The 22,132-nt window shown below is 35.6% G+C and overlaps 1 protein-coding gene across 7 annotated transcripts in view; it reads right to left on the bottom strand.

Moving 5' to 3' along the window:
- The window catches only part of OR5W2I (olfactory receptor family 5 subfamily W member 2I), a 124,380-nt gene that overhangs the window by 62,904 nt on the left and 39,344 nt on the right, over positions 1-22,132 (bottom strand). For 4 of the 7 annotated variants that reach the window (XR_011423604.1, XR_011423602.1, XR_011423603.1 and 1 more), the window contains exon 3: positions 7,491-7,616. The gene's annotated coding sequence lies outside the window, so the exon portion shown is untranslated. Of the gene's footprint in view, positions 1-4,978; positions 5,903-6,458; positions 6,680-7,490; positions 7,617-22,132 lie in introns of those variants that run through there. The other 3 variants (XR_011423607.1, XR_011423601.1, XR_011423605.1) reach the window with 2 other exon arrangements.

Raw genomic sequence — 22,132 nt, forward strand, 5'->3', positions numbered from 1 at the left:
AAACATGAATGAAAGAAACCACAAAAAATATTAGTTCCTGGCCCCGAACTACTGACTTCTTTGTTGCGCGCAGGTCTATCTACAGCAGGGTTCAGTGTTGTCTCCTGACTGACCCGGCTTACATAACTCTCTCTGTGTCTGGTCTCTGGGTGTTGAACACTTGTTGTCTGAGGAATAAGTGACAGATGTAATAATGTGATTTATCATCTGATATTTTTTACAAGCAGTGTGACTCAGGAAAACACAGACCTTTTATAAAAAATTCCTTTCATTAATACCTTTCTGCCCAATATTGTACTTATTCACCCAGTCAAAGAACATCCTTATTTCCAGTTCACCAATTCCTATATGTTCGTTTGGTTTCATTTCCATAATTTATAAAATAAATACATGCCCACTCACACTCACACACTTACACAGATAAACATACACAAACATTCTCCCCTTAAACACATTTACAAATGATTTTTGTAAAAACAGGAGAAACTACTGATAATCACATTGCCTAGGGATAATTGTTTAGTTTTTAAACAAAAAAGATGTCAGAGTACATATACTTTATAAATATAAAAGAGTATCATGATTAGAGGTAATATCCCTTTCTATTAATGTATACTAATTGATTCAATCTATAACTTGCTAAGGGCCACTTAGCTTATATACCATTCTTTGTATCATATAAACCCTGATGTTAGTAAAATTTTACATACATAATTTACCACAGCCAGAGTCTTCTTTAAAATGAATTCTAAGAAATAGCCTTTAAGAGCAAAGAGATTTGACTTTAAATAAAAGCAATTTGGCATTATCATAGTCAGAGTTTATATTATCTAATTATTACCACATATTATCATATATTTCATATATTATCACATACGTCCTGACTTTTGTCTAATAAACCCATAATATCATACAGATATTGAAAACTAGTGGTGATAAGTAAGCTTCTACAGTCCCATAGACACTGTTTCATTGAGTCCATACAAATTACTCACAATAGATTCCTGAATATAGTGCAATGAAACAAATTTGTCTGAAAAGATAATTCTCTCAAATACCCTTACGGAATGTTGTGGTGAGTTCGTGTTAAAGTGACATTTACAAATTCACAAAATTAATGACACATAGACTCCTATATTTGTGAGAGACCATTCAAGTCCCACTTCTAAACCAAGGCAGGAGCTCAACAGTGATTGAGGGCAGATGGGAGCAAATAAGAAGAGTTGCTACATTAGGAGGTAATCTGTTTTATTTATATTGACTGGGCACGTGAACATTTTAAGTTGGTGTGAAGTGAAAGGGATGTACCATTCCAGGGATCAAATAGATAATAAAGAAATTGGTGTCCCTTGACATTGTGTGACCTCGCAGCTTAGGGGATAGTCTGTGCATTGCCCATTTATTGAGTACTATTTTATGGTGCGGGTGAGTCATTGCTGCACAAGCATAGGTTACTATGTGTACTTTAAATGCCTACCATTGATTGATGTTCTGAAAAAATGTACAATAATCATGTACATTAGCTGTACATCTTGAGTCTTACTGCAGTTAATTGTCACAAATATGTAAATGAAAATTTATGCAAACAAAAAAAAGTAAGACATGGAAGGGATGTACCAGATTATATATCCTAATATGTCAGGTAGTTTTGCATTTCTTATGAAACATCACCTGGAGTAAAAGGAAACATAGATTTGCAGTTACTTTTGTCTACTTGTTTATCTTGTTTGTTGTTACAGAGTTTCTCCCTGCTTTTAATAAAGCTAAAATATTAGGCAAATTTCATTTAAGTTAATATCTTTTTAATTTTTGGTAAAGTGATTTGGTGATAATTTTTAATGTCTTTCATCATGTATTGTTATTCTTTGTGTGATGACCCCACTGCTAAAACACCAAATGTGCTCCTGTAGGAGATATTGTTGGTGCAAATCTGAAACCTCCTAAGTAATTGCTAGTAATTTTCCACCAGGTAAACTCAAGAAAATGATATATTTGAGATGCCTAAGAGCTTTACTACGATTCTCTGCTTATCTGGTGCACATTTGGAGGAGGAGGAATCTTCCTTGGTCACCTTCTTTTTTTTTTTTTTTTTTAAGATTTTATTTTTTCCTTTTTCTCCCCAAAGCCCCCCGGTACATAGTTGTGTATTCTTCGTTGTGGGTTCTTCTAGTTGTGGCATGTGGGACGCTGCCTCAGCGTGGTCTGAAGAGCAGTGCCATGTCCGCGCCCAGGATTCGAACCGACGAAACACTGGGCCGCCTGCAGCGGAGCGCGCGAACTTAACCACTCGGCCACGGGGCCAGCCCCTTGGTCACCTTCTTTTGATTCTTTTCCACACTCACTTTCCCTCAGGTGCTTCCCTTTCTCCAGGGATGCCAATTTCCTCAGGCTACACTCTTTAGGCAGGATCCAAACTTAACCTTCACCAACATGGCTTCCCCTCCAGACAATGTAGTCTTACTCCCACTCCCCATTAAAGCTGGTGCACAGGTAACAATATTTTGCTGAAAACTGGATAATCTAAATTATTTCCCAAAGCATTTGTGTTTTAATAGAATGACTTTCTTTAACTAAGGGGAGAAAATACTTACGGTAGAATTAAGACATCAGAGACAACAAGTGAGAAAAAAAACCTGTGTGCACATGGCTTTCCTGGTATCACTGGTGCACCTAACCATAATAGTACAGGGGCTGGCCTGGTGGCGCTGAGGTTAAGTGCGCACGTTCTGCTTCTCCGCAGCCTGGGGTTCGCCGGTTTGGATCCTGGGTGAGGACATGGTACCGCTTGGCAAAAGCCAGGCTATGGTAGGCATCCCATGTAGAAAGTAGAGGAAGATGAGCACAGATGTTAGCTCAGGGTCAGTCTTCCTCAGCAAAAAGAGGAGGATTGGAAGCAGTTAGCTCAGGGCTAATCTTCCTCAAAAAATAAAAAAATAGAAATAAATATAATACTACACAAGCAACTGTGTACTTATAAACTCCTTCTGCCAGAAGTTGATTGTCTGGCCCTGAGGCATGGGCCATATCAAATAAATTTAGAGCATGATAACGCTAATAAGAAAAATCAAGTTCACTAATCTCCTTCTTTCAGATGTCAAAATTGACTTTAGTGAAGCTGTTTAAAAATGGAGTCAGAGCTACCTTTCCAGAGACTGCATTGCTGTCTTCAACCTTGGACTCAGCAAAACCTTTGGACTGGGCCAAAACAGCAATTGTTTGAGAAGTCAGGAGGAGAACGAACATCCTGATCACAAAGATTGATGATTTTGGACTTTCTGAAGATAAAATCAGTAGTCAATCAATGTTCAGGCAATACTAGCTTCTTCCCCCAATTCAATTAAAACTGAGTAATATAATGTCCCTTTTTTGTCTCTAAAAGCCGCTAACTTTTATTTCCTAGTGGGACACTATGTGAGTTTCCAGCTGAATCTGTGCTCCCTGAACTGCAATTCTTTGATTCCAAATAAACGTGTTGCCTCTTAAACTGATTTCCATTTTGGAAGTTGACCAGGAAATGAGGAAAGCAGGGCTGGTGGATTGGTAACAACATCACTTTTCTATAAGCAAGGTAGCGCTTTTTAGTAACATAAAGAATAATCATTTAATAAAATATTCTATGAAAGTTGTATGTGTCATTAATTTTAAAAGAATATCTTGAAAACATAGCATATAAAAGAAGCTGATAGAAATTTAAAAAGTAGTAATGAAATCCTGCGGTTGTTTACAATCTGAAAGTAAATAGTATCTGTTTTTAAAAAACCTTTTTAAAGTCATATATATATTTAACAAAAAAGTAGGTGAATTTTTTTTTTAAGATTTTACTTTTTCCTTTTTCTCCCCAAAGCCCCCAGTACATAGTTGTATATTCTTTGTTGAGGGTCCTTCTAGCTGTGGGATGTGGGATGCTGCCTCAGCATGGCTTGACGAGCAGTGCCATGACCGCGCCCAGGATTCGAACCACTGGGCCGCCAGCAGTGGAGCATGCAAACTTAACCACTCGGCCATGGGGCCAGCCCCCAAAAGCAGGTGAAATTTTGAAAATTAAAATATCTCTGCATCCTAACTCTGACCAAAAGACAGAAGTCAATGAGCATTGCAGAGACTGTCTGTGGACCCCAACACAAATTAATATCCAATATAGTAAGTGGTTCTGTATATTCTTTAAAAACTATATAGAAGCTAAATGATCCTTGTTCCCGATACCCATTCAGCCTGGCACATATGAATTTTGTCTAAGATGAACATACTAGAATTAAACAAAAGGAATTCTCTTTTTTTTTTTGTAAATTTACAAAGGCACCAATTTGCATCAATTTTCCAAGGGACACACATTCATTTATTCAATAAATGCTTTTGAATGAAATCCTGGAGTCAAGCGTTTGTAAATAGCAAAGTAGAAATATTGGTGAACAGGACAGCAAGGAGGTTTGAATTTACAAAACTTTGAGCTAGAGCAGGATTTTAAAAATTTCTTCTTATTTATTTATTAACTACTTCTAAGTGTTATAAAGGAATATTTATAGGATGATACTAGTGCCTAGGAGAGACACAAACAAATCTATTCTAACGCAGTAACACTACCTTCTGGATGATCGTCTTAATTAAACTCATTTAAAAACAAATTGAAACCTTCGCAGGGTGAGTTGAATTAACGTGGGAGAAGGGGTTACTCTGATATGATATCTCACTGGATCATATTCATGAACAGAGAAGAGAGATATAAAGAGACACTTGTTGAAAAATAGCTAAATAAAATGATTACTACTCTTCCTTGGCTTGGAGAAAAAAATAAGTTCAGAAATGGCTCCTCTCTACACTCAATTTAAGCATAAAGATAAGTAATGGAAAATATCTGCAAGATGCTTCCGTGAGACTAAAAGAATCTATATCAAAGTACCTGAAATTTAGCTCTCAGAATCCTGAATGAAACACTTTAGAGTGAAAACATGGTTTCACTCAGAACATAACTTCGTGTCAATTGCTTTTTTCAGGGAATCTTTCACATCCTTATTCTTTAAGCTATAGATCACTGGATTCAACATAGGGATGACAAGAACTATGTAGAAAACAGAGGCCATTTTGTCCAGGTCCACAGCGTAACTGGAGCTGCATCAAAACTACATGAATAGGACTGTGCCATAAAATATAGCCACAACAGTTCGTGGGAGGCACATGTAGGGATGGCTTGGAGCCTCCCCCAACAGAGTTCATTCTGAAGATGACAATTATGTAGCTGTAGGAGAGAAAGAGTGTAATGATGTTGCACCCCAGAACATGGCTACTATAAATGAACATCACTGTCTCATTGATGATTGTATCTGAGTTTGGACAATGTTAGCAAGAGTGAGAAGTCACAGAAAAAGTGACTGATACTAGAAATGCAGAAGAACAACTGAATTGTGTAAAAGGTGAAGATTGCCAAATATAGCAAACTTCAAATGTACACAATGGCAACTCACTAGGTACAGACTCTCCTGGGCATGACAGTTGTATACAGAAGTGGATTGGAAATAGCTACATAATGGTCAGACTCCATGACAGCCAACATGAGACATCCCACATTTGCAAAGGCCCTAAAAAAATACATCTGAATGACATATAAACTATACAGAACTCTCTTTTGCTCAGATAAGAAATCTTCCAGCATCTTGGCAGAAACAATGTTGGAGTACCAGACATCACAGAAGGATTGCTCAGGAAATAACACATGGATGTGTCGAGCCTGGCATCCATCTTGATCAGCGGAATCATCCCTAGATTGGCAATCACAGTTATGCCATAAGCCAGCAGAAAGAGCACAAAGAGCCCCTGCTGCACATCCTGTCTGTCAGAAAGTCCTAGGAATATGAAGTCAGTAATCACGGTGCAGTTCCCAACAGCCGTCACTTAGATCTGGAAATCCCTGGTTGTGAAAGAAAGAAATGGAAGTGGAGGGTAACATCATCTTACTATCTTAATAGTTAAACTGCTGGTCTTTTCTATTTTTCAGTAAAATAGTGCTAGTATTGCATGAGGTAAACTGACTCCCTGGAAATCTATCCAGAAATCTACAAGTGATAATGATAATAATACCACTTACATTTGCATAGTACTGTATAGTGTTTGTAACACACTTTCATTCAATTTAAATGAATGATATTTCCATACCAACCCATGTACTATTTATGATCATTTTTACTACAACTAACTTATATTGAGAAATTGATGTTCTCAGAGTTAAGGCAACAGTTTTTAAATTAATTGGTCCACATAACTCACAACTTCTGACATAATTGGGTTTCTTTCCACTATTGCAAAAAGGTTGTTATACCCTATAATAGAGAAGCATAGTTAAGTAACAGGTCCAAGTAATGAATATATTCCTTTGTTTTTTTCTCATCATCCACAGTTGTTGAGCAGGCAGAGATATGGCAGGTTCCTGGATATAACATGCCTCCCACTTCATTAAGCCACTCAGGTCCTATCCAGTTTCAATTAACATGGGACAGAGATGCTCTGTGATCCAGGACTCACCGGAGCAGGGAGAGTGTTTTGCTGGAGAAGAGAGTTGAAGGGTCTTCATGAAGAACGCACTAGTGTGCACAGGCAGGAACAGGCCCGAGCTAACCAGGCTCCCTCTGACAGCTGCTGTGGTTCGGGGCAAATTATGGAGGATGTTCGGGACCTAAATGTAGGGATTCTTGTAGCACAGGCAGCAGAGAGGGAAGAAAAGGAGTATGACTACTGTGTGAGTCCCTCTGCTCTAATGGAATAGAATCCCCATGATCTATTCACCAGCAGATCAGCCGTGTAAGTCACATGATAAAGGTCCTCATGTGTCCACAGTCCCGTGGCACCAGAGTCACGTCTGAGCTGTTTCTCCATCGCAATCCTTAGATTTGTAATATTGTCTTAGTGTTTATTTTGATGCCTATTTCTCTTGAATGTCTCTGAAATCTGCCTCCCTTTGGTTTAAATGAGTTGGTTGTCCTTGGAAAGCCAATTGGATCCTATGTCCCACTGTTATATTTTACCCAAGCCAATTATTTTATATATAATGTCATCCATGACCTCCTCTGTTCTGTGTAAATATAAGGCAAGTTGACTTGAAGGTAGATGAAGGACAGAAAAAGAACATCTGAATAATGATCTCGTGATCACTGTGCAGGTCTCCAAACCCTTCATCTGGACTCATCTAAATATCTGTCTCTGTAGACACATTTTTAAAAATATCCTTTCCTTAAAAATGAAAATATCTTTAAAAAATGTTAAAGTATAGGTAAGAGATTAAAAACAAATATCTGACCATTTCCACAACGCTTACTTGCATTTTGCCTGCCATTTATGTATTTGTCTTTAAAATAAATATATTGATAAATTAATTAAAATAGAGTTTGTGTAATATTTCATACCCTCCTTTGCCTTTATAACATGCTTTCAGTCAAAAAATGATAAAAGTACTAAAAATATATATAAATTATAAATCAGAAACACAGCAATAAATGTTGTACCTCACTCAGATCTGCTGACTTCTTTGTTGCATGCAGTTCTGTCTGCAGGAGGGTTCAGCATTGTCTCCTGGCTGACCTGGATTATATATCTCTGTGTCTGGTCCCTGGATGATAAACACTCAATCGCTGAGGAACAAGGGACAGATAAAATAATATTGCTTATCATCTGTTATTTATTATAGGCTGGGTAATAGAGAAAGAAATCAGGACATTTTTTAAAAATCTTACTTTTGTCCCTATCTACCTTATTGCTCAATGTTATACTTATTTAAAAACAGTAAAAGGACTACAGTAAATAAGAATCCTTTACTTGCAGCTCACCAATCCTTATACAGGTATTTCATGTTAATTCCAAAATGTTGGAAACAAATGCAAACCCATTCATGTTCACACACTTACACAGACACACATACACACACCCTCTTTCAACACATTCACAAAATAAAGATTTTTGTAAATATAGCAAAAACTTGACCATAATAACACTGCCTAGAAACAACTATATTTTGTTGTCTGTTAGGGAGTTTTTAAATTTTTTTAAAAAATTTGTCAGAAGAATATACTTTATATACATAAATGAACTTTATGGATAGAGGCAGTGCCTTCCTTTCTATTGAAGTACATCAATTTATTCAGTCTATCTTCTGTGAATGGACACTTGCTTTACATAAAATCTTCATATCATAAAAACTCTGATACAAATAAAACTATACTTATGTACTTTATCATAGACAGGTCTTTCTTTAAAACAAATTTTAAGAAATGGCCGATAAGGCCAGAGATTTGACTTATATAGAATTAGGCCTTTTTATCATAGTCAGATATTTTATACTGTCTCATTATCATGTATGTTATATTATCACATATGTTCTCATTTGTCTCTAACAAACTCATTATATGATACAGAAATTAAAACCGAGAGATGATAAGTCAACTTCTAGGGTCTATTAGATATTAAATTTTGTTGAATCCATAGAAATTGTTTATAGTAGATTCCTGAAAACAGTCAATGAAACAAATTTCTCTTAAAAGATAACCACTTTAAATAGTCGAATAGAATGGTGTAGTGTGTTTATGTGAAAGTGACACTTGAAAATTTCCAAAATGAATGATCCATAGATGCCAAGATTTCTGAAAGAACTTAGAGACTGTTCAAGTCCCACTTCTAAACCAAGGTAGGATCTCAATAGTATTGAGGGCAGAAGGGTTGTCACATTGGGAAGTAATCTGTTTTATGAATGTCAGCTATGCACTGGAACATAATTAATATTGGTATGAAGAGAAAATGAGTTGGAGAGTGGTCACATTGCACAATTTCAGGAAGCAAATAGAAAATAAAGAAATTGGTGTCCTTTGATGTTGTGCAATCTGACCGCTTTGGGGGATAATATCTGTATTGTTCATTTATTGAGTAAAATGTTTTCATGTCTGTGAATCATTGCTGCACGTTCACAAGCATAGGCTGCTGTGTATTCTTTAAATGTCTACAGTTGATTAATTATCAAAAAATATACAATAATTACATACATTATCTGTACATCTTGAGTCTTAATGCAGCTAATTATTTGCCACAAACCCCTGGATGAAAAATTTTTGTAAATAAACAACAAAAAGAGTAAAATGTGCAAGATGTACCACTTTATGCATTCCAATACTTCAGGTAGTTTCATAGTCTGAAAAATCACCTTGATTAAACAGAAACATAGGTTTTACCGTTATTTTTGTTTACCTGTTTGTCTTTGTTGTGATGGAGTTTCTCCTTGTTTTCTATAAAGCTAGAATACTCTTCAGGCAAATTCATTCAAATTAGTATCATAATTCTTAGCAAAGTGATTTTTCTGACACTTTTTAATGCCTTTTCATAATGTACTGCTATTCTTTGTATGATGATCGCAAGAGTAAAATATCAAATGGTCTCCTGTGGGAGATATTGTTGATGCAAATCTCAAAGCACATAAGCAATTGCTAGTAATTTTCCATCAAGTAAACATAAGAAAATGATGTACTTGTGGCACTAAGAGCTTCACTAACATTCTGTATTTCTCTGGTGTATATTTGAATGAAGCAGAGTGGTCCTTGGCCACCTTCTTCTGATTCCTTTTCATACTCATTTTCCTTCATGTCTTCCCTGTCTCCAAGGATGCATATTCCTTCAGTCTACATTTTGTTTAGACAGGACATAGACTTTATCTTCATAAATATGGCTTCCCCTCCAGACCATGAACTATAACTCACACACCCCATTAAATCTGGAGCATGGTTAGCAATATCTTGCTGAAAATTTCATAATCTAAATTACTTCCCAAAGCGTTTGTGTGTTAATAGAGAATGGCTTTCTTTAATTGGGTGAAGGGACTTAAGAGACAATTTAAGACATCAGAAACAAACAAGTAAGAAAAAGATCTGTATCTACAGATTTTCTGGTATCTCTGATGCCCCTAAACATAATAGTATATAGGCAACTGACTACTTATAAACTCCTTCTTCCTGAAAATTGTTGTCCAGCCCTGAGGCATGCCATTATCATATAAGTTCATGTATGATAATGCTACAAAGGAAAACCAGGTTCACTAAGTCTCCCCATTTCAGGAAACAAGAAAAGTGGTGCCTGTGGATTATTAACATCTTTGTTCTATAAGCAAGTCAGCATTTTTTAGTAATATAAAGGATGATAATTTAAAGAAATACTCTATGAAAGTTGTATGCTTTATTAATTTTACAAGAATATCTTAAAAATGTATTGTATACAAGAAACTGCTAAAGATTGAAAATTAATAATAAAATCCTGCAGCTGCCTGTAATCTCAGATAAATAGTCTTTATGTTTGGAAAAATATCTTTAAAATTTTATATATATACAATTTTTTTAAAGCAAGTGAATTTTTGAAAATTAAAACATTCTGCATCCAAACCCTGACCAAAAAACAGAACACAATGAGCATTGCAGTGCCTGTCTGTGGGCCTTAACACAAACTGGTGTCCAATATGATAGATGACCTGTATGTTTTAAAAAACAATATAGAAGTGGGGCCGCCCCACAGCCAAGCGGTGCTCCACTTAGGTGGCCCAGGGCTTCACCTGTTGGGATCCTGGGTGCAGACATGGCACTGTTCATCAAGCCATACTGAGGCAGCATCCCATGTAGCACAACCAGAGGGGTCTACACCTAGAATATACAACTACGTACTGGGGGGCTTTTGGGAGAAGAAGAGAAATAAATAAAAGAGAAGAAGATAGGCAACAGATGTTAGCTCAGGTGCAAATCTTAAAGTAAAAAAAATACAAATGGATACTCACACATTAGATGTATTTTTTTTTTTCAAAAAAAACCTATATAGAAGTGAAATCATTCAGTTTTTGTCCTTTTGATGGATAACTTGCAAGCAAGGGTTATATCGGAGTATATGTGGAAGCCATTTGGTTTAAAACTAATTTGGCCTGACCTTGTTTTTTCCACAAAGTGCTTTCATGGCCTGCTGAGCATGCATTGTATATCTGCTTTAAATGTCTACAATGTCCCAAAGCAAAGAATGATGCCCTTAAAGAAAGGGATGTAGCTTCCTCCCATATTGGCATGAGTCTGAGGATAAGCATCTCTTCCCATAAGCTAAAGATTAATTAATGAATTTCTTTAACTCACCTTGTGATCACTGACCTGCTGTGCTGGCAAAGCCTGTTGTGACAGTAGTAAAAGAGACATTTTTGAATATGTGATTTATGTTCTCTGTTCTAAGGTGGTATATAACCAGTCTGTATAAACTTCTTCTTCCTTAGTGGAAAAAATAAGTTCTCCTGGGCTATAGTCGTCAAATTGGCTCATAATAAACTCACCCCAATTTTGATTTATAGATTGATTATGAATTATTTTCATCAACACTTTTTATGTCTGGACTCTTTCTTTTTTAAAGATTTTATTTTTCCTCTTTCTCCCCAAAGGCCCCGGTACATAGTTGTATATATTTTTAGTTGTGGATCCTTCTAGTTTTGGCGTGTGGGATGCCGCCTCAGCATGGCTTGATGAGCGGTGCCATGTCCACACCGAGGATCCGAACCAGCGGAATCCTGGGCTGCTGCAGTGGAGTGCACAAATGTAATCCCTCAGCCATGGAGCCAGCCCAAATGTCTGGATGTTTTTACTTGTTGCTATGTGTGAGAAATTCCTCCATGCTGTTGCATGTGGTGATAATTCATTCATTCTCTTTGCTGAGTAGTGTCCCCGTTAAAAAACATACAATAATTTGCCAAATTCCAAATAATGATACATTTTTGTACAAGCTTTGGTGTACCTACTCACTCATTTTTATTGGATATAAAACTAGAAATGAAATTTTGGGGCCAGCTATAATAGATCCTGCCATACAGTTTTACAAAGTTAAGTGTCATCAGTGTGTGAGAGCTGAATTTGTTCCACATTCACACAAGTACTTGACATTAATATTGTGAATCTTTTTCATTTTAGCTACTCTTTAGGTAAGTCATGGTACAGCATTGACATTTTAATTTTTATTTACCTGAATGGTAACAACTGTATAAAGATTTCTCTGAAGTGTCTGTTAATGTCTTAATGCAGAAAGGCAGGCAAGTTAGAAGAGTTGTCTTAAAAGCATTTCATGTTCCACAGCTCACACCTATACCTGATATCACTATTGTGATTCAGATCAAATCAGTCTAGAGATACAATGCAATTCTTTTGCATGAAGATGAAGTCACTCTTAGTCTTGTTTGTTTGTTTGTTTGTTTTTAAATATCTCCAATAGTGGGGCTAGGTTTACAGAGCAGGAGAATCATAGATGTAGGGACAGATATTGGCAATGGGAAAGGACCTTAGAGATACTGTAGTGTGAGGCCCTCCTTTACAGAAGGGGGCTGAGGTCTAGCAAGCAAGAGTGATACGTGAAACACCACAGTTTTTAGAGTTGTGTAGGACACCTGGTTCATAGCGTATTTCTAGAGAGGATTTTCCAAAGAGGTTAAAAGTTATTGCCTCTGGCTTTAACATGCAGCATCCTATATACAAAGTCACTGAGCTTACTACTGCTACATTCTAACAAATGTAGTCAGACAGCCTACCACCAGTATGCATCTATCTGTCCACAGTGTTACATGATGTTGTATTTGGATGTAGGACCCTAGTGTATCATCACCATGTCATTATTATCTTTAGAGACAGATTTCAGCGCCAAGTCTAAAGGAAAGGAGTCCAGATATAGAAACATGTGTATTATATCAACCCACTTCATACATTTATTGGCAATCTATTTGGACAATAACAGTTTCCTTCAGTCCCTGGTGGAAGTGTGAGAACACTGTGATGTAATAATGCAGAGAGTAGACAAAAATGGTGAGAATTGAAGTAGATGATCTAGAATAGACCAAAGGTTTTGACATTCTATTTTCCCTATTTCTGTAGAATCCCAACATGGAACAGTTTGTTCAGGCCGTTGGCTCCAAGTTTCTGTTTAGCCATGAATAAGGGGGAGTAGAATACATGACCACAAAATATGCCACTTTGGAGTGTGGATTATTTCAAGTTGAAGACAAGCAAGACCCAATACACTAAGGAGTGTTGTTTACCTTTCCTGTACTGCCTAGAAGAATTTAGATAGAGGATCTGAACCGGGAGAGAGGTGATACCAAAGATAACTTTTGATCAGAAAGATTTCTCTGCATGGCATGGCAAACATTCGTGTACAAAACACTTGCTCTTCTCATCTACCTGTGAATTGTCTTCCCCTCTTTGAACCCCAAGTCCCCTACCACCTTCTCCTCAGCTCAGGATGGCATATAAATCTCAATTGCTTGACTGTCTTTGGGTTTTGTGTCTTTGGGGATTCCATAGGTATGAGATTTGTTTTTCTCCAGTTAACCTATCTTATGTCAATTTAATTATTACATCAGCCAAAGAACCTAGAAGGGAAAAAGGGGAGAGTTTTCTGCCACTCCATGAATCTACTATGCAATATTCCAGTAAATGACTTTTCAAACTCTAATTGCATAAATTCAGGAACATAGAGTCAACAATTAATCAAATTGCTTTTTCCTATTTTTAGACATACATATATTGAGCTTTTGATACCTCATTTACTGGTTTTAAAATTCCCTTCTTGTTCATACTTATTAGATGTGATTAAAGGGGAAAATAAGCAGATCACTTTGATCTTTACATGATATTACTATCAAATATCATATGAATCGGAGATGTCATGGATATAGCTTCTGAATCAGTGGCAATCCACTGAACTTTTGTTTAGACTTTAATATATTTTAAACAATGTTTTCTACCATGTTGCTGCTATTAAGAAAGATTCACAAAAGTGTATCAGTAAATTGAGAAAATATGGCATAGGTAGAAACCCTTACAACAATTTTTATATGATATCATTAACCATAGATTTTTTTCAACAACTATGTTTTCCCCTAATTTGTCACTATATCCCACAAATACCACCTTGAATAGCAGAGGAGGCTCTTGGTCTTTACTTCCATTTTGAAGTGCTTTCACACAGGGTATTTATAATTCCCTAAGGGGTGAAATTCTGATGGATAAGTAAGGATGTTATTGAATCTTGTGTGGTCCTCCAGATATGTAGCTATGTTTTCTGCACAAGCTGCTTCCAGTGCTTTGACATCAGAAATCTTAAGGAAAGACAGATGAAGCAGAGCACATCAAGAAGTAGGCATATGAATGCTTTTTACTCCCTGGGTAATTAAAATGTCTATAGATTTATTACTTTAGCATCCACAATCACTTTATGTACTTTCTTAAAAGCTATAATATATATATACACAGGATACATATCATATTGCTCACTTAATTTGTTCTGACCGATATCTAATAAACAGTGAAAAATGTTGAGCATGCAGTTTTTATTCTCTATTTGTTTTTCCATTTTGTGTTCCAGATACATTGCAGGGACTGGATTAACAGGGATGATACACTCAGCCTTGAGCAACAATGCTTACAGTCTCATATTGGAGTCAATGGTCTAATCAACAGAATGAGATAAAAACGATGCTTTGAGGTAAATATTATTAATAAACCACAAATAGAACATTTCACCAGGACTAAGAAGGGGGAAAAGGGGAAGGAAAGCTGAGTGGAAGTGACTGAGTTGAGAATTTCAACTCAAGGATGTATTTTATCAGGACCCTCCACTCCGCTCTCTAGCCTTCCCATGTTGGACTTCATATCCTCAAAGAAGGTGTTGTCTGCCCACTTCAAGATCTCTAATTCCCAGCCTCTCTGTCTAGAATCCTTTTTATCGTCACCATCCATTGCATCTGTGTTCATTGTTTAGATCTGAAACTGAATTTTAAAGGATATTTTCTTTATTGCACACTAGGTTGAGACATTTTGCTTGAACATAGAGTATCTTGCCATTTTACTTCTGGGTCACGTACAGTTTATTATAAATTATTTGTAGGATTCATTAATTAATGTTTTCCATTTCCACTACCTTATGGTATTATTAGTAAAGAAACTACTAGATTCACCATCAAATACAAATCATTTGCACTCATACCAGGTGCATTATAAACTCTAATAGCTCTTATAATAATTAAATTAACACATAAAGCAAACATCAAACACATGAAAAATTGGCACACTAAAATGGAGATTGGAAAGTTTTCCAAAAATAGAGAGCACCTTATTTAAATTGAAGGCATATAATAAATTATAGCATATTTAGGAATCTCCAAAATATTGGTATCAATATGCTTAGTAAAATACTTATTGTATTCATTAAGGTGTTTGAAACAATGTTATAGTATAACTTAAATTATTTGAAAAACACAAGGGTATGTTTGTGGGTCTATATGTATACAAATACGTGTTTATTAATAGTATACACCTATTTACTTACAAACCAAATTTTATATTTTAGTTTTCTTAGGGACTCTTTCATATGCTTGCTCTGTAGGTTATAAATCAGTGTATTTAACATTAGAATCACAAGGATGTAAAACAATTAGGTCATTTTGTTTTGATCCAGGGAGAAAGAAGAGCATAGTTCTCTGGAAAATTACAACAGCAGTCAAGTCAGAGGTGCAGGTAGAAAAAGCTTTGAACCTCTCCTCAGCAGAGTGGAGCTTCAAGACTGATAGGATAATATACCAATAAGAGACAAGAACACCTGAAATGGTGCTCAGCTCAACGAAGCCGAAAGGTTAAATATCACTAATTCATTGACCTGAGTATCTGAGCAAGAGAGAAATAGGAGAGGAGGGATATAACAGAAGAAATGGTTCATCTCATTTACCCACAAAACATAAGTGGAATGTTAATGTTGTGTATATCAAAGCATCTGTCATTCCCACCAGATACATTCCAGCCATGAATAGGGAGCACAGCTTGCTGGACGTGTTGAGTATATAGCGTAAGTTGTTGCTAATGACCCTGTACCTATCAAATGCCATTATTGCCAGGAGTAGACACTCAGAATCTGCAAAAATACAGAAGATGAAGAATTGCAGAGCAGAGCCAATGATGGGAATTTATTTTCTTGGCAAATAAGTCCACCAGAATCTTGGGGCTCAATTGCTGTGGAATACTAGAGGTCACACAAAAGAGGTGGCTGAGGAAAAAGTACATGGATGTGTGCAGCTGAGAACCCATTATAGTTAAAATGACCACTCCAAGTTTTACTAGGAGATTAATGAGATAAACAACCAGAAACATGGTCAATAGGGTCACTTTCATCCCAAGGTTATTGGTAATTCTCAAAAGAGAGAATTCAGTCAAGGAAGAACAACTTTTTCTGGGCCATTCTTCTTTGTTTTTATTCTAAAATGTGACAAAAATGATCCAGAAAATGATAGATCAAAAAAATTTTTTTATGTAATACAGATTTGTTTCTGTAAGTTGTCTTTCTTACCATCAGAAAATAGAAGGTGTGACTTTTAAAGAGATGTTGTCTTATGAAAAAAACAAAAATATCTGGGATAGAATGTTGATAATTTTTTATTCTGAGTATATATATATCATTCCTGAAACATGTGATTCATCTTGGCTTCTGTCACCCAACGTCAAGTAGTAGATTTGAATAAAGTGAAAGCTCATTTTAGATCCAAAATAGTATAAAAGAATAAACAAAGTTAGTTAGAAATGGCCAGAAGATACTGGGCAATACATATTTGACAAAAAAGATCACATTTATTGCGTTACTCAAGAAATAGAATTGATTTTATCACTGACAATGATATTACATATAAGTTACTAAATGAGAATTTTAATGGTATTGTTTCTGGTGTATGGCATCTTTAGTGTTTACTGAAACATGAAAGACATTTTATTGAACTATTCTATCACTCTTCCCTACCTGTTTGCTAGAGCGTTTATAACCCATTTGGATGACTGACCTTTGCCAAAAGACAAATCCCCTGACAAGTCAAAGAGAAGTGATAAAAAGAAGTGGGGGACTGGCACTGTGACCAAGTGGTTAAAGTTTCACACACTCTATGTCAGTGACCCAGGGTTCACAGGTTTGGATCCCAGGTGCAGACCTACTCTACTCATCAGCCATGCTGTGGCAGGGTCCCACATGCAAAGGAGAGGAAGACTGGCACAGATGTTAGCTCAGGGCAAATCTTCCTCAAAAACAAAAAGTGGAAAAAACAGGCTATACTGCATAAATTTGCATCTCTTTGGATTTTAAGTTGACTTTTCCATTCAAATAATAATGGGAGGAGGAAAAATAAATGTCCCTGATATGTAGGATTCCATTTTTTCTTTAAGTATGAATTATGATTGTATGTGTGTATGTTGATATATGAAAATCTGAGTGTGGATGGTGATCTGATTTTTTTTCTGGACTTAAATATTATGGCTTATAGTCCATTTGGACCTGGATTTACATATATTAGTATTCATAATGTGTTATCTCTATTATTATTTGAAAAAGACAAAAAAATCTTAAACTTACATATACAATATCACTTGCACAGTGATACAAAGTAATGATTTACTTATAGACCTTGATTAAAATATTAGTAAAAATCTTTAACCTTATTCACATGATAAATGAGGTCAATAAATTTCATGAAGGTCTAACAAAGAAATATTATTGTTTGGCTATTCAGTTACAGAGTTTAACAAAGTAAGCAGGTATAAAATGATTCATTTCCAAATTCCTTAATACTTAAAATTGCTAATTTTTCAAAATAATAAGGTTTTCCCCTCATATTCTTTAAACGTATCCATTTGAAACCCTACCTGAAGTGAGTAAGACTTTCTGTTCTTATCTCTGGTAAATGAACAACAGGCAGATTGTGTTTTATTTCTGCCTGGTGACTGTTGAGACTTAAATCTCTAAACCCTCTGCCTTCACTCTTCTGTGTTATGAGAATGTAATCAACTAGATTTCTGGTTCTGTGTTTTCTCCTGTGAATGGTGCAACAACTTTAGCAAAAGCTGAACTTTTAAGTCTTCATTTTTTCACCAAATTCATCAATGATAAAATTTATCAGAATTTATTATAATGCTGTGAAAGAGGACTTGAGTGGAGCCATATTCAAACAGAACCTGAGCCAGCATTTCAGAGGAATTGCCTTGCACATGTTATTTTCTTTATCTTCCAAACTGGACCAATTCCCTAGCATTCCAAGAAATCAGTAAGGGCAAAAATATTCTGTTTGTAAGGACTGATGAAATTGGACTTTGCTAATAACCAAATTGCTAACCAATCAATGATGTACAAATCTAGCCTCACCTCATCTAGCTCCAATGAACTCTTCTTTAGTACAACTTACCTCATCTTCTTGCCAAGAAAACCCTGAACCCCTATCCTGTAATCAGAACATTATTTGAGTTTCTACCTAAGGCGATGCTCCCTGAATTGCATTTTTTTGATTCCAAGATAAATGCCTCTCTGTTTCTCATTTGACCCTTTATTTTTAGGTTAAGACTGTAATATTTCATGACTGCCAGGAATCTTCACCCTCCACCAGTAAAACTAGATGTTAAATGATGATCAAAGATCCTATACTTACATGATTTACATCTCCTTTCATTTGTCATACCGTGCCTTCCATTTCTGAAGCAATCTCATTCACCTCCCATTAATAAATTTGGCAACCTTATGTATTACTTCTTTCATTAGTACTTACCTGATTCTTGTCCCTCAAGTACATGTCAATCACTCTCATTTCAATGATTTTTTTTGACTGTATTCCATCCACTACACCTAGTACATTCTTTATTAAATTATGAATTTTATTTATATTTGTGACTTTCTACATTCCCACAATCCTTAGTATAACTATTTGCATAAGTAATGACTCAGTACATTTGTATTGTTAAATAGTCCCCCATTGTTATACTGGTGGATATTCAACAAAGAGTAGAAATAAACGATCTTTGAGGCGCTTTCTACTAATATAGTAATATACCCAAAGGTAACCTTTTATAAAAAAAAACATGTGTTGAGATTATGCTTTCAAAGAAAAGAAGGCAAAGAAAGTCTCTTTAGTTCCAAAATACTTTTGTGTAGTACTTTGAAAATTGGAAGGTATTAGAGTGAATTTTGCATTTACTGAAATCCTCCCATACAGCTACCAAGATAATAGTCCACCCTCCTGGAATATTGCTCCACCATGTTGATCCCTGACATGATTGGACTCTTTCATTGGGACAGAAGTCTAAATTCGGTTTTCTCATCATTCTTCCTATAAAATGTCCCTACTCTCCTTCTATAAATGTGTTTTTTTAAGCACTTCTTCATTCAGCACTAGATTTGTGAGGTATGGATTTAAATATAGACCATTGTTGAGCTCTAACATTTTGTCTTTTCCTTACATTATTTAACTTATCTCCAGATATATCATATTTCAAATGTTATCTTGTGTTTCCTAAATTGTTAGAGACAATACAACTTAATTATAGAGACAAGAAAAGTGAGATCAGAAGTAATCACTAAACTTATGGAGTTTCATAGGCATTATATTTTTCTACTCCAAAAAACTTGCTCTTAATAGGTTCCTGCTACAGTGTAAAGAGCTCGAAGGCATTATGCTAAATGAGATGTTAGACAGAAAAAGACAAATACTGAATGATATCTCTTATACATGGAATCTAAAAAACCCAAACTCATAGAGACAGAGACTAGAATGGTGGTTAACAGGGGTGGGCTGTGGGGAATTGAGGAGAACTGGTTCAAAGGGTAAAAATGTGCAGTCATAAGATTAATAAGTTCTGGAGGTCTAACACACAGCATAATGATTATAGTTAATAATACTGTATTATATCCTACAAACTTGCTAAGAGACTAGATCTTAAAGGTTCATACCACAGAAAAGAAATGATAATTGTGTGATATGATGAAAGTGGTAGCTTATAATATGGTGGTAATCATATTGCAATATATAAATGTATCAAATCAACACATAATTGTAGGGCAGTAGAATTTTCTACCCCAAAATGTGTCTCTTTGGCTTGATTATTTTTAAAAACAAAAAAAACTCAGGAAGAAACTTTGATCTCCCCATGAACTGCCTAAAAGAATTTAAGACAGAAGGCCTGTTCCAAGAAGGAACTAATACCACAATTAATTGTAGTATAGTGTGAACCTGGTATGACAGATATAGAGAAATCTATCCATCAAGGCCCATTTAATCAAAGTTGTCCTCATATCCCATTGTCTATGCAAGACATGGCAAACATTTGCTTTTCCTTACCCATGTGAATTGCTTTCCTCCCCTTTGAATAACCAAACTGCTACCCCCAACATTTTCCTTTGTCTCTAGCTGAAGATGGTATTTAAGGTGATGGCATCAGCCATTTTGTCAAGTTACTTACTTTTCCAGGATTTCTCCCATATATACATGCTATCAAATTTTGTCAATTTTCTCCTGTTATTCTATCTCACATCGATTTAATTCTTAGACCAGTCAGAAGAAGTTAAAAAGGTAAAGAAATATCTCTTCCTCCCCTACATAGTACACCTTAAACTTACACAATGTTATATGTCTATTATATCTTAATTAGAAAACAAACTGTTTTAAAAAAAAATCTTGGCAACTCTCATGAAATGCTATGAAGTATTTATGGTAAAATAATGACCCACCGATTCTTAGAGTTTTAAGGGAACCGAGAGGTCACCCAAGTCCCACTTCTAAACCAAGGTAATATTCCACCAGTGATGGAGAGCAGAAGGGAATAATTGGAAGAGCTTCCACTTTAAAACATAATCTATTTTATCCACTTTAGCTGGACACTTCATCATCACCAGTTTTGGTGAGCAATGGGTTGCTGCATTGCACAAATTCAGGAAGCATGTAGAAAATAAGTAAAATGGTGCCCCTGAATTTGAACAATGTGGTGGCCTTGGGGGATGCTTTCTTTATTGACCATGTACTGAGTGATATTTTATAATATGTGAATCATTGCAGCATACTGACGAGGACAAATTTCTATGTGTTGATTAAATTCTACTGTAGATTATAACATAATGTAGTCCTGCTGTATACTCTGCCTTATTATAGTTAATATTTTTTCTTTACCACAAAACAAACAAATACAAAGTACCTGTGTACAAAAACTAATTTGTGAAGTGATGGGCATAAGCCAGTATATGTCCCCAAATACCGCAGGTAAATTGTTTTTTCTAAAACCTCACCTGGCACTAGAGACGGACATTGCCTTTTTTAATGGTTCCTAATAAAGTGAAACCACATTTTAGTCTAAAATCATTTAAATAAATTACTGTTGATTTGGGGAACACGTCTCCTTAGTGATGCATCAGAACTCCTTTGTATATTTTATTGTCATTGTTTGTATGATAATGCTGATACAAATATACCAAATCTACTCCTGTAAGACATATTGTGGAGGCCAATTCAAATTAAGTAATTGCACTAATTTTTCATGATTAAACTCAAGACGTCATGCGTTTGTGTTACCCAAGAGCTTTACTACCATTGTCTACTTCCCTGGAGCATATAAAAGGAATGGGATTTGTCTCTAGCCACTTTATTCTGATTTCTTTCCAAACTCATTTTCTCATCAAGGGCGTCTCTGTGTACAAGGATGACAAATCTCTTTAGGTTACACTCTGTTGAGGTAGGAGCTAAATTTAACTTCCTACACATGACTGTTCATGCAGACCACTTAGTCTAATGTCCCTCAACCTCTTTCCATTAAAACCTGAGCTTTACTGGCTACATTGTTATTAACAATTGGATAATTAACCTTCCAAAGGGACTTGTATTTAATTGAAGATGACTTTCTTACATCACGGACGAAAGTAACTTGGTTGGAATTTAAGACATCTACAAATGAGAAAAAAAATCTATATCTAAACAACTTCACTGGTGCCCCTAAATGTAATGCTATGTAGGCAACTGTCTACTTATAAATGCTTTCCTTCAGAAAATAGTTGTATGGTCCTGAGTTAGGCCATTTTGAGTAAGTTCAATGCATGATAATGGTACCAAGGAAAACCAGGTTCACTAAGTCTCTTTGTTCCCGGAAACAATATTAGAAGTGTTCATGGTTTGAATAACATACCTCTGCTTTAAATACACACAGTAACCATTTTTAACAAAAGAGATAATTTTTCACTGAAATAGTCAATGAAAATTGTTCCATTATTTTACAAAAATACAGCAAACTTTATGGTATACAAGGTATGACTGGAAACAAAAAAT

This window comes from Equus caballus, chromosome 12 (assembly GCF_041296265.1).
Source record: "Equus caballus isolate H_3958 breed thoroughbred chromosome 12, TB-T2T, whole genome shotgun sequence".
NCBI classification, from domain to species: Eukaryota; Metazoa; Chordata; class Mammalia; order Perissodactyla; family Equidae; genus Equus; species Equus caballus.